This window comes from Suricata suricatta, chromosome 6 (assembly GCF_006229205.1).
Source record: "Suricata suricatta isolate VVHF042 chromosome 6, meerkat_22Aug2017_6uvM2_HiC, whole genome shotgun sequence".
NCBI lineage: Eukaryota > Metazoa > Chordata > Mammalia > Carnivora > Herpestidae > Suricata > Suricata suricatta.
Genome location: NC_043705.1, coordinates 103,181,141 through 103,189,475, shown reverse-complemented (window position 1 = coordinate 103,189,475; position 8,335 = coordinate 103,181,141). Strand labels below are relative to the sequence as shown.

The window sequence follows — 8,335 nt, the reverse complement described above, 5'->3', positions numbered from 1 at the left end:
TTTTTTTTTTAATTCAAATTTTAATTAACACACAGTGCAATATTGGTTTCAGGGTTAGAATTCAGTGATTCATCACTGCATATAACCCTCTGTGCTCATCACAACAAGTGCCCTCCTTAGTACGCATCGCCCATCTAGCCCATCTTCTACCCACCTCCCTCCACCAACCCTCAATTTGTTCTCCATCATTAAGAATCTCTTGGGGCGCCTGGGTGGCTCAGTCGGTTAAGCGTCTGGCCTCAGCTCAGGTCATGATCTCACGGTTCGTGGGTTTGGGCCTGAGTCGGGCTCTGTGCTGACAGCTAGCTCAGAGCCTGGAGCCTGCTTCGGATTGTGTCTCCCTCTCTCTCTCTGACCCTCCCCTGCTGGCGCTGTCTCTCTCTGTCTCTCAAAAATAAATTAAAAAAAAAAAAGAATCTCTTGAGGTTTGTTTTCCTTTTTTCTCTTCCCCTCCTTCCCTCCTTCCCATATGTTGCATATGAGTGAACTCATATGGTTTTTGTCTTTCTCTGACTGACTAATTTGCTTAGCATAATATGTCTAGCTCCATCCATGTGGTTGCAAATGGCAAGGTTTCAATTTTTGATGGCTGAGCAATATTCCAGTGTGTGTGTGTGTGCGTGTGTGTGTGTGTGTGTGTGTGACATTTAGAGAAGAATGAGTCTTTAAAGCTCATGTAATTTAACACCTTTTAAAAATGTTTTTCAGAGAGAGAGAGAGAGAGAGAGAGCAAGCGAGCATGAGCAGGGGAGAGGGGCAGAGGGGTAGAGAGAGAGACTCTCAAACAGGCTCCACATTCAGCATGGAGCCCAACATGGGGCTTGATTTCATGACCCTGGGATCATGACCTGAGCCAAAATCAACAATTAGACGCTCAAACAACTGTCCTACCCAGGAACCCTGTGGTTTAACCTCTTTTATGTGATGGGTGGGGAAACCGAGGTCCAGCTTGTATGACTTACCCTCGGTGACCTGCAGAGTAGTGCCAGAGCTGGGGATGAGAAGCCAGTTTTCCATGACGCCACAGAGCGTCTCCGAGAGGAGGAAAGAGAGCCTTGGTCTCTGCAGCGTTCCGCGCTATAGTCCAGCTGGGAGTGGGGAAAACTGCTGGAGGAGCCTCAGTGACCCGTGGCAGGGCTGACATCCCTGAGCTCTGTGTTGTTAAGTACGGAAAACCAGAGTGAAGTGTCAGGGAACACTATCTGGAAAATGGTTATAGTAGGCAAGTTTTGCGTAGTTCTATAAATGCAACTGTTGCTTAGTGACATAAAATTATTAATGCGGTTAGCTTTTCTCAAGGTACACATCTGTCAGTCCTAAAAAGTCCTATAGGACAAAGTATTAGTGTTAGCTTACTCTTTATTTCCTATATTTGAAATATCTGTGGTTTTTTCCTCTCTCTGTACATTGTATTACAGCCTAATCCAGAACACAGTAGTGAAGGGAACTCTGGGTCAAATCCGTTATGGCGGAAAGAGAGAACATTATGAAGACTGGCTTCCCAGGTTTGAGACCCAGCTCTGCCACTTCCTGGCTTTGTCAACAGAGGTGAGTCATTCAACCTCCCTGAGCCTCTGTTTCTTCCTTTGTAAAATGGGGTACTAATGGAATACATTGTGAGGAATAAATAAAATAATATGTATGAAGTTCTTAGCAAAGTGCAGTGAGCAAAAGCTCTCAGTGAATGTTAGCTACAGAAGAAAATAAATCTGAACTCTGTGAGAATGTTGCTGTGGTAAATGAGAAAAGCTAATTTGTCTTTGGAACTCAGATTTTTCAGATATAAATAAGAGGGTTTGATAAACACTCGGTGCTTGAGTATTCTATGACTTAGGCTTGTCCATGCCCCCCATCAGCAATAGTGGCTGGCTAACTCACAGTCCTGCATTTGGGTCCCTGGTATGAGACATCTTCCACTCTCTGTTCACATACTTAGTCTCTATTTGTATCTGTGCCTACTTGAGAGTATGTTTATCCCAGTGATTTGTTCATAGCCAATGCTCAAGAAATGCTTGCATGGATTGACCAATATTAATCTCTTTGGTCCTACCGCATCTGAGTGAGTGGTCAGGTAGCTTTGTTGTGCTTTTCTTTTTAGTCTTTTATTATGGAAAATTTTGAATATACATATAAAAGATAGACTAATAAAATGGACATTCGTGAACTCATTCACAAAAACATTAATTACCTGCTCATGACTAATCTTGTTTCATCTAGCCCTCATATTCTACCACATCCCTCTAGATTTTTTGAAGTACATTATACAAATAATATAAAGTTAGCTTGAACAATTTCAGAATGTGCCTCTAAAAGAATCTTTCTTTTTGGGCATAACTACAATTTCCTTATCACACCTAAAAATTATCAATAATTCCTTAAGATCATCAAATATCCAGTCAGTGTTCACATTTCCCTGATTTCCATTCCTGTGTGTGTGTGTGTGTGTGTGTGTGTGTGTGTGTAGGAAATATACACACATTTCAACATACACACACCTATATACATATATAGGTGTGTATATTTATAATATTATTGTACATTATGTAAAATATAAAATTATAATTAACTGTTCTTTGGTTACTATTTGCATGAAATATCTTTTACAGTCCTTTTATTTTCAACCAGTTTGTGTTTTTGAATCTGAAGTGACTCTCATGTAAGTAGCATATAGTTGGATCATTAAAAACAATCCACTCTGCCAGTCTCTGCCTTTTAGTTGGAATGTTTAACTGTTTAATGCAGTGACTGAGAAGGTGGGACTTATGTCTACAATTTTACTATTTGTTTTCTATACATCTTGTGTTTTTTTGTTCCCTTGTTCCTTTATTGCTACCTTTGGTGTTAAATATAGCTATTTCCTAGAGTACCATTTTAGTTCTCTTGTTCTTTATTTCATTATATTTTTGAATTATTTCCTTAGTGTTTCCTGGAGATTACAATTAATATCTTAATTTATGACAACATAGTTTGGATTAATCCCAACTTAATTTCAATAGTAGACAAAAACTTTGCTCCTATGTAGCTCCATTCACTCCCTCCTCTTTTGTGCCGTTATTGTCATGCAAATTAAATATTTATAAATTTTACACTCAATTACACAGATTTATAATTATTACTTTATGTGGTTATATTTTAAGTCAGAAGAAAGAAGAAATTATAAACAAAAAAAATCTTTTTGTCTATCTTTTATATTTATCTATGGAGTTACTTTTAGTGATGTTCTTTATTTCTTCATGTGAATTTGAGTTACTGTTGTGTCTTTTCATTTCAGCCTAAAGGATTCCCTTTAGTATCTCTTGTAGACTGGGTCTGCTAGCAACAGATTCTCTGTTCCTATTTATCGGGGAATGCCTTTATTTTTTAAGGACAGATTTACTGAACATAGAATTCTTGTTTAATTGCCTTTCTTTCAGCTCTTTGAATATGTTATCCCACTGCCTTCTGCCTTTGCTGGTTTCAGTTGAGAGGCCAGCTGTTAATAGGACCGAGAATCTCTTGTGCATGCAAGTTGCTTCCTTCCTACTGCTTTCAAAGACTCTTTCTTCTTCTTCTTATTTATTTTTTGTTTATTTTAGTTTTGAGAGAGAGACACAGAGTGTCTGTGGTGTCATTTAACATCTGTGGTGTCATTTAACATGTTCTTCTGTCCCTGTATTTCCTGTGACTCAAGAGTAAGAGGCATGATTATGTTCATATTTGACTTGCTTTTGCAAGATTTTTTCATAGGTGCTGTTTTCTTCTATTGGGAGGCATGTAAGTGTGGTTTCTTTTTTTCTCTCTTCCTTCCTTCCTTCCTTCCTTCCTCTCTCTCTCTCTCATTCTCTCTGATTTTAGTAGCCATTGAAAAATCATTGCATAGATCCATAATTCATTAGGGAGAGCAAAATGGTGATATTCCACTTCCAAATTTCTTCACAGTTTGGTAACTGAAATTCTTGTATAATGAAAATATTCCTTCATAAACTAGGTCAATATACTGAGATACAGCTTATAAAGGAAAGACATGTTAAGTTGTTATTTTTACACACTGAAAATATGGATTCATGAAGATGAGTTAATCATGTAAGCACTGGGCACAGTATCTAGAATAAATGTCCTGCAGAGTCCTGCATAATAAAATTATTATGATTATGTAGGGAGGTGAAATATCATCTTTTAAGTTGGCACCATTGTTCCTTATTTTACTTTAGGGAAATACTCTGAAAAACCACTTGAGAGAAGACATGAAAATCTAAGGTTATGGGTCACCAAAGAAAATGGATAAACTGTTCTACATTTAGATTTAATAGGAACAGGTGGGGGTAAAATTACAAGGCTATAGGAGTTTGGATTAGGGTTAGCAGCAAGTCATAGAAACTAAAAATAACAGCCATTTAAACAAGGTAGAACAAGGTAAAAAGGCATTTCTCTCGTGTGTAAATGGTTGCAGTTAGGGGATATGGTCAGAGATCTATGCTCCGTCCATCTTGTCTCAAGATCACCTCTTGTTCCGAGTGACCCTTGGAGTTCCAGTCATGACACCCACACTCTAGCGAGCAGGAAGTAGGAAGGGGAGAGGAGAATGCAGCTCTTCCAATATGGACACTCCTCAGGGACCATGAACAAACTATTTCCTCTTATATCTCATTGGCCAGAGCGAAGATGGCTGGACCTAATTGCAAGGGAGGCTCGAAAATGTGTCCTTACTTAGATCATGTGCCCAGGTAAAGACCGGGCATGCTGTAAGTAGGGAAGGAGGGAGAATAAATATTGAGAGAAGCTAGTCATCTCTGCCACAGAGGGAGAAGATGAAAGGAAGCCAAGAGATGGCATAAAGCTGGAGTGAGTGAGTTGGAATGTTCTGGAAGTGGAGTGCACAAGGACTTTTAAGAACAAAGATGTTGTCTTGGTTTGTATTCCCCCGGAAACAGGCCCTGAGACCAGAGTTTGAAGGCATATGGTCTATTTAGGAGATGATTCTAAGGAAACACCAGTAAGAGAGTGGGGAAGTGAGTCAATAAAATGAGGGCAAAAATAAGCTGTATTTTTCTAAGTTAAAACTTTACATTAAAAAATTTTTTTAATGTCAGCTTTCTTGAACTATAATTAACACATAAAGTGTAAGATAATTAAGGCGTATGTTGTGATGAGTTGATGTACATTGTGAAAGGTTCCCTGTGTCTAGTTCATGAACACATCTATTACCACCTCCCATATTTACAGAATCATTCAAGAGCTAGAATACTAGTGGGAATCACTGGGACCATTTGATACGTCTGCCTACCTCCGGTGATGATGATGGTGCTGAGGGGTGTGTGTGTGTGTGTGTGTGTGTGTGTGTGTGTGTGTATTGAGGCAATTTTATTTATTTATTCAAAAGTATTTATTGAATACCTAAAGCTGATGCAGAATAATAATGCACTACTCCAGGCACCGAGGGTACAGCAGTGGGGAAAAAAGGGCATAATGCCTGCCCTAACCGAGGTTCCATTCTGACTTTTCAAGATGACAAGTGCGGGGAGACCCCAGCTGACATCTGAGTCACAGTTAGCTCTAAGACGTTAATTGTTCTCTTTTGAAACTGGAAACGTGCCAGATGTGATGTAAGATAAAAGCCTGTCTTTCTAGGGAGGTGATCAGAGGGGGAATTGGATGAAGGTTGTTGAGAGGTACACATTTTTAGTTATAAGATAAATAAGTAGTAGGAAAGTACTGGACATGATGGTTCTAGTGACACTCTGTCTGGTGTACTTGAAAGTTGTTTGAGTAAATCCTAGGAGTTCTTACCAGAAGGGAAAAAGCATTTCTCTCTTCTCTCTCTCTCTCTCTCTCTATAAGGGGGTGATAGATGTTAACTAAACTTATCAATGTAATCATTTCACAATATATGTAAGTCAAATCAGTATGTTGTACACCTTAACATATACTGTGCTGTATGTCAATTATATCCCAATAAAAACTAGAAAGAAAATAAGAAAGACAATCAGGAAAAAAATAGAGCATAGCTTTCGGTTTCTGAAACATCTATGTGTCTATGAGGATTTTTTTATCCATAGATGACTCGATACTATTTGGTTGTTTTTGTTTTTGTTTTCTTGTGCTGCGAACCTTGAGAATTCAGGACAGACAAGGGGAGAGAGTGCTTACCCTGAAGCGGTGTGAGAGCCAAGCAGGAAACACGAAATGGAAAGTGTGAGTGATTCTTGCCAGCGGAGGATGCGAGACAACGGATTTCAAAGAGGTTTCCCTAAATTTATCATAAATCTCCACCTTAAGGGGCTTTAAGGCAGACATTTCCTATTGTTCCTTCAAGAAGCATTCGAAGCCTAGACTCTGATACCACTTCCCAGTTCCCTCTGCACATCTCAGATTTCTGTTTTTAAAAATCTCGAGCCATGATGATGGGATTTGGATTTGTCACACATTTGTACCAGAGCTCTGTAGACTTGCTGGGCTGGGTGGCAGCTGAGGGGTTCTGGGGCTAAGCCTCTTGTCTTAGGTTTCTGAAAACGGATCCAAGAAGTCTGTAGCTGGGTTGGGAGATAATGCAGGGGTGCGCGGGGGAGGTGTGGAAGCCGAGTTCCAGCTAGACTAGTTCGGACCTCTGCCAGTCATATTATGAAGACGAAGACCTGTCGGTGGCTTTGCCCTTTTCTCTTTCACTGCCACTTTTGTTCTCTTAAATGCAAGTCAAGCGATGCCAGCTAGCACCTAAGAGTGTGAAATAGGAACATGATAGTTCTGCCTTTGCTGCTTATGAACAAGGACTAGCTGTGTGAACCAGCTTTCCCTTATTTTTTAAGGTTTTAAATGTTTATTTAGTTTGTGAGAAAGAGGCAGAGAGACAGAGTGTGAGCAGGAGAAAGGCAGAGAGAGAAAGAGAGAGGGAGACATAGCTAAAGCAGGCTCCAGGCTCTAGGCTGTCAGCACAGAACCCGACATGGGGCTTGAACTCATAAGTGGTGTAACCATGACCTGAGCCAAAGTCAGATGCCTAACCGACTGAGCCACCTAAGCACCCCTCTTTTTTTTCTTTAAACAGCCATATCTTTTGGGGTCTCAGCTTTGTCACTTATTAAAATGGAACAGTCATTTCTACCTACTAGGGTTTTTAAAAAAATAATGCGCAAATGTGTCTAGCACAAATGGCATCAGTTTCTAGGCAGGACAGATTTGAGGATCCCAACTTTACAGACGAGCACGCTGAGGTGCACACAGTGGTTCTCTGCACTCTTCTTCCCACGTTTGCCTCTTAGAATCCATGTCCTCTCCAGCCACGGCAGGGTTAAAGCCTCCGCCATACCCACGTGCTTTGCTCACCACCCTGAGCAGGAGGGGCTGTTGGCAGAGAGATCCAGACTCCTACCCACCAGGCTCAGAGCTGCTCCCCGCTCTCCTGGGTCTGCAAGGAGCAGGCTGGGTCAGAACTGAAAGGAACCCTGAGTGGGGCTCCCAGGGAGGCATCCAGTGAGTAAGTGCTGACCAGCAGGTGGAAAGCATTCGAAATGCTTCTCTGGAATTTCTCTAAGAGCATTCATATGCAATCCAGGGCAGGTGGAAATGCATCCCTGCTGTTCTTAGTAGGGCACATTGGGAAGGCTCCTGTCCAATGAAAGCATTACAGAGCGCAGCTACTCCTCAAGGTTATTTCGGGCGAGGGAAGGGTTGGTTTTTGTCTCCTTGTAGGGTGGAAATGAAGCAGAGGCCAGCATCTGACAAAGAACAAGGGGATGTCTGAGTCTTGTGCTCATGCACCTGAATTCTGTGCGTGTGTGTGTGTAAATTGTGTGCACGTGTGTGCACATGTACTCGGCTTTCCTCAGTGTCTGCATTTGTTCTGTACCTTTCTCTCATGTTTTAGTGGCTCTGAAGATTCAAACTACCTAGGTGTGAATCCTGCGTGTCCTTGAGCATCTGGGGATGATAATAGTACCTGCCTCATTGAGAGAAGGTGCATGTAACGCTGTTAGCAGGGTGCCTGGCGTGTGGTAGATGTTCAATAAACTGCGTATGTTTTCTGATAACTTTTCCTTGTGTGTATGCATTTCTCTATAATGGGGCGAGTGTAGGGGCTACACTAGGTGGCCTGGGTTGCAGATAACAGAAGGGTTTGCGGGTCAGCTCCATGGGATCGGGAACGGGTCTGTTGTGTTTACCACCATCTCCCCAGTATCAGCTTGGGTGCTCAGCCAATAGCTGGTTGAGTAATTCTAACTGGAGCTAAGTTAAGTAGAAAAAGGAAAATAATGTAGAAGATGTCAAATGTTACATGAAACCCACAGGTGGGCCTGAGGAAGACCTCAGGAAGAGATATAAGCCAGGGTCTTGAGTGCCATAGGGTCAGGCTTGTCAATTC

At 41.2% G+C, this 8,335-nt stretch overlaps 1 long non-coding RNA gene across 2 annotated transcripts in view; it reads left to right on the top strand.

The window, feature by feature from the left end:
- LOC115294581 overlaps positions 1-8,003 on the top strand; it is a 10,333-nt gene extending 2,330 nt beyond the window's left edge. The window contains exons 1-4 of one of the 2 annotated variants that reach the window (XR_003909973.1): positions 1,098-1,165; positions 1,419-1,548; positions 6,101-6,220; positions 7,841-8,003. This is a non-coding gene — a long non-coding RNA (uncharacterized LOC115294581). Of the gene's footprint in view, positions 1-1,097; positions 1,166-1,418; positions 1,549-6,100; positions 6,221-7,840 lie in introns of those variants that run through there. The other variant, XR_003909972.1, reaches the window with a different exon arrangement.
- Positions 8,004-8,335: the final 332 nt, after the last annotated feature.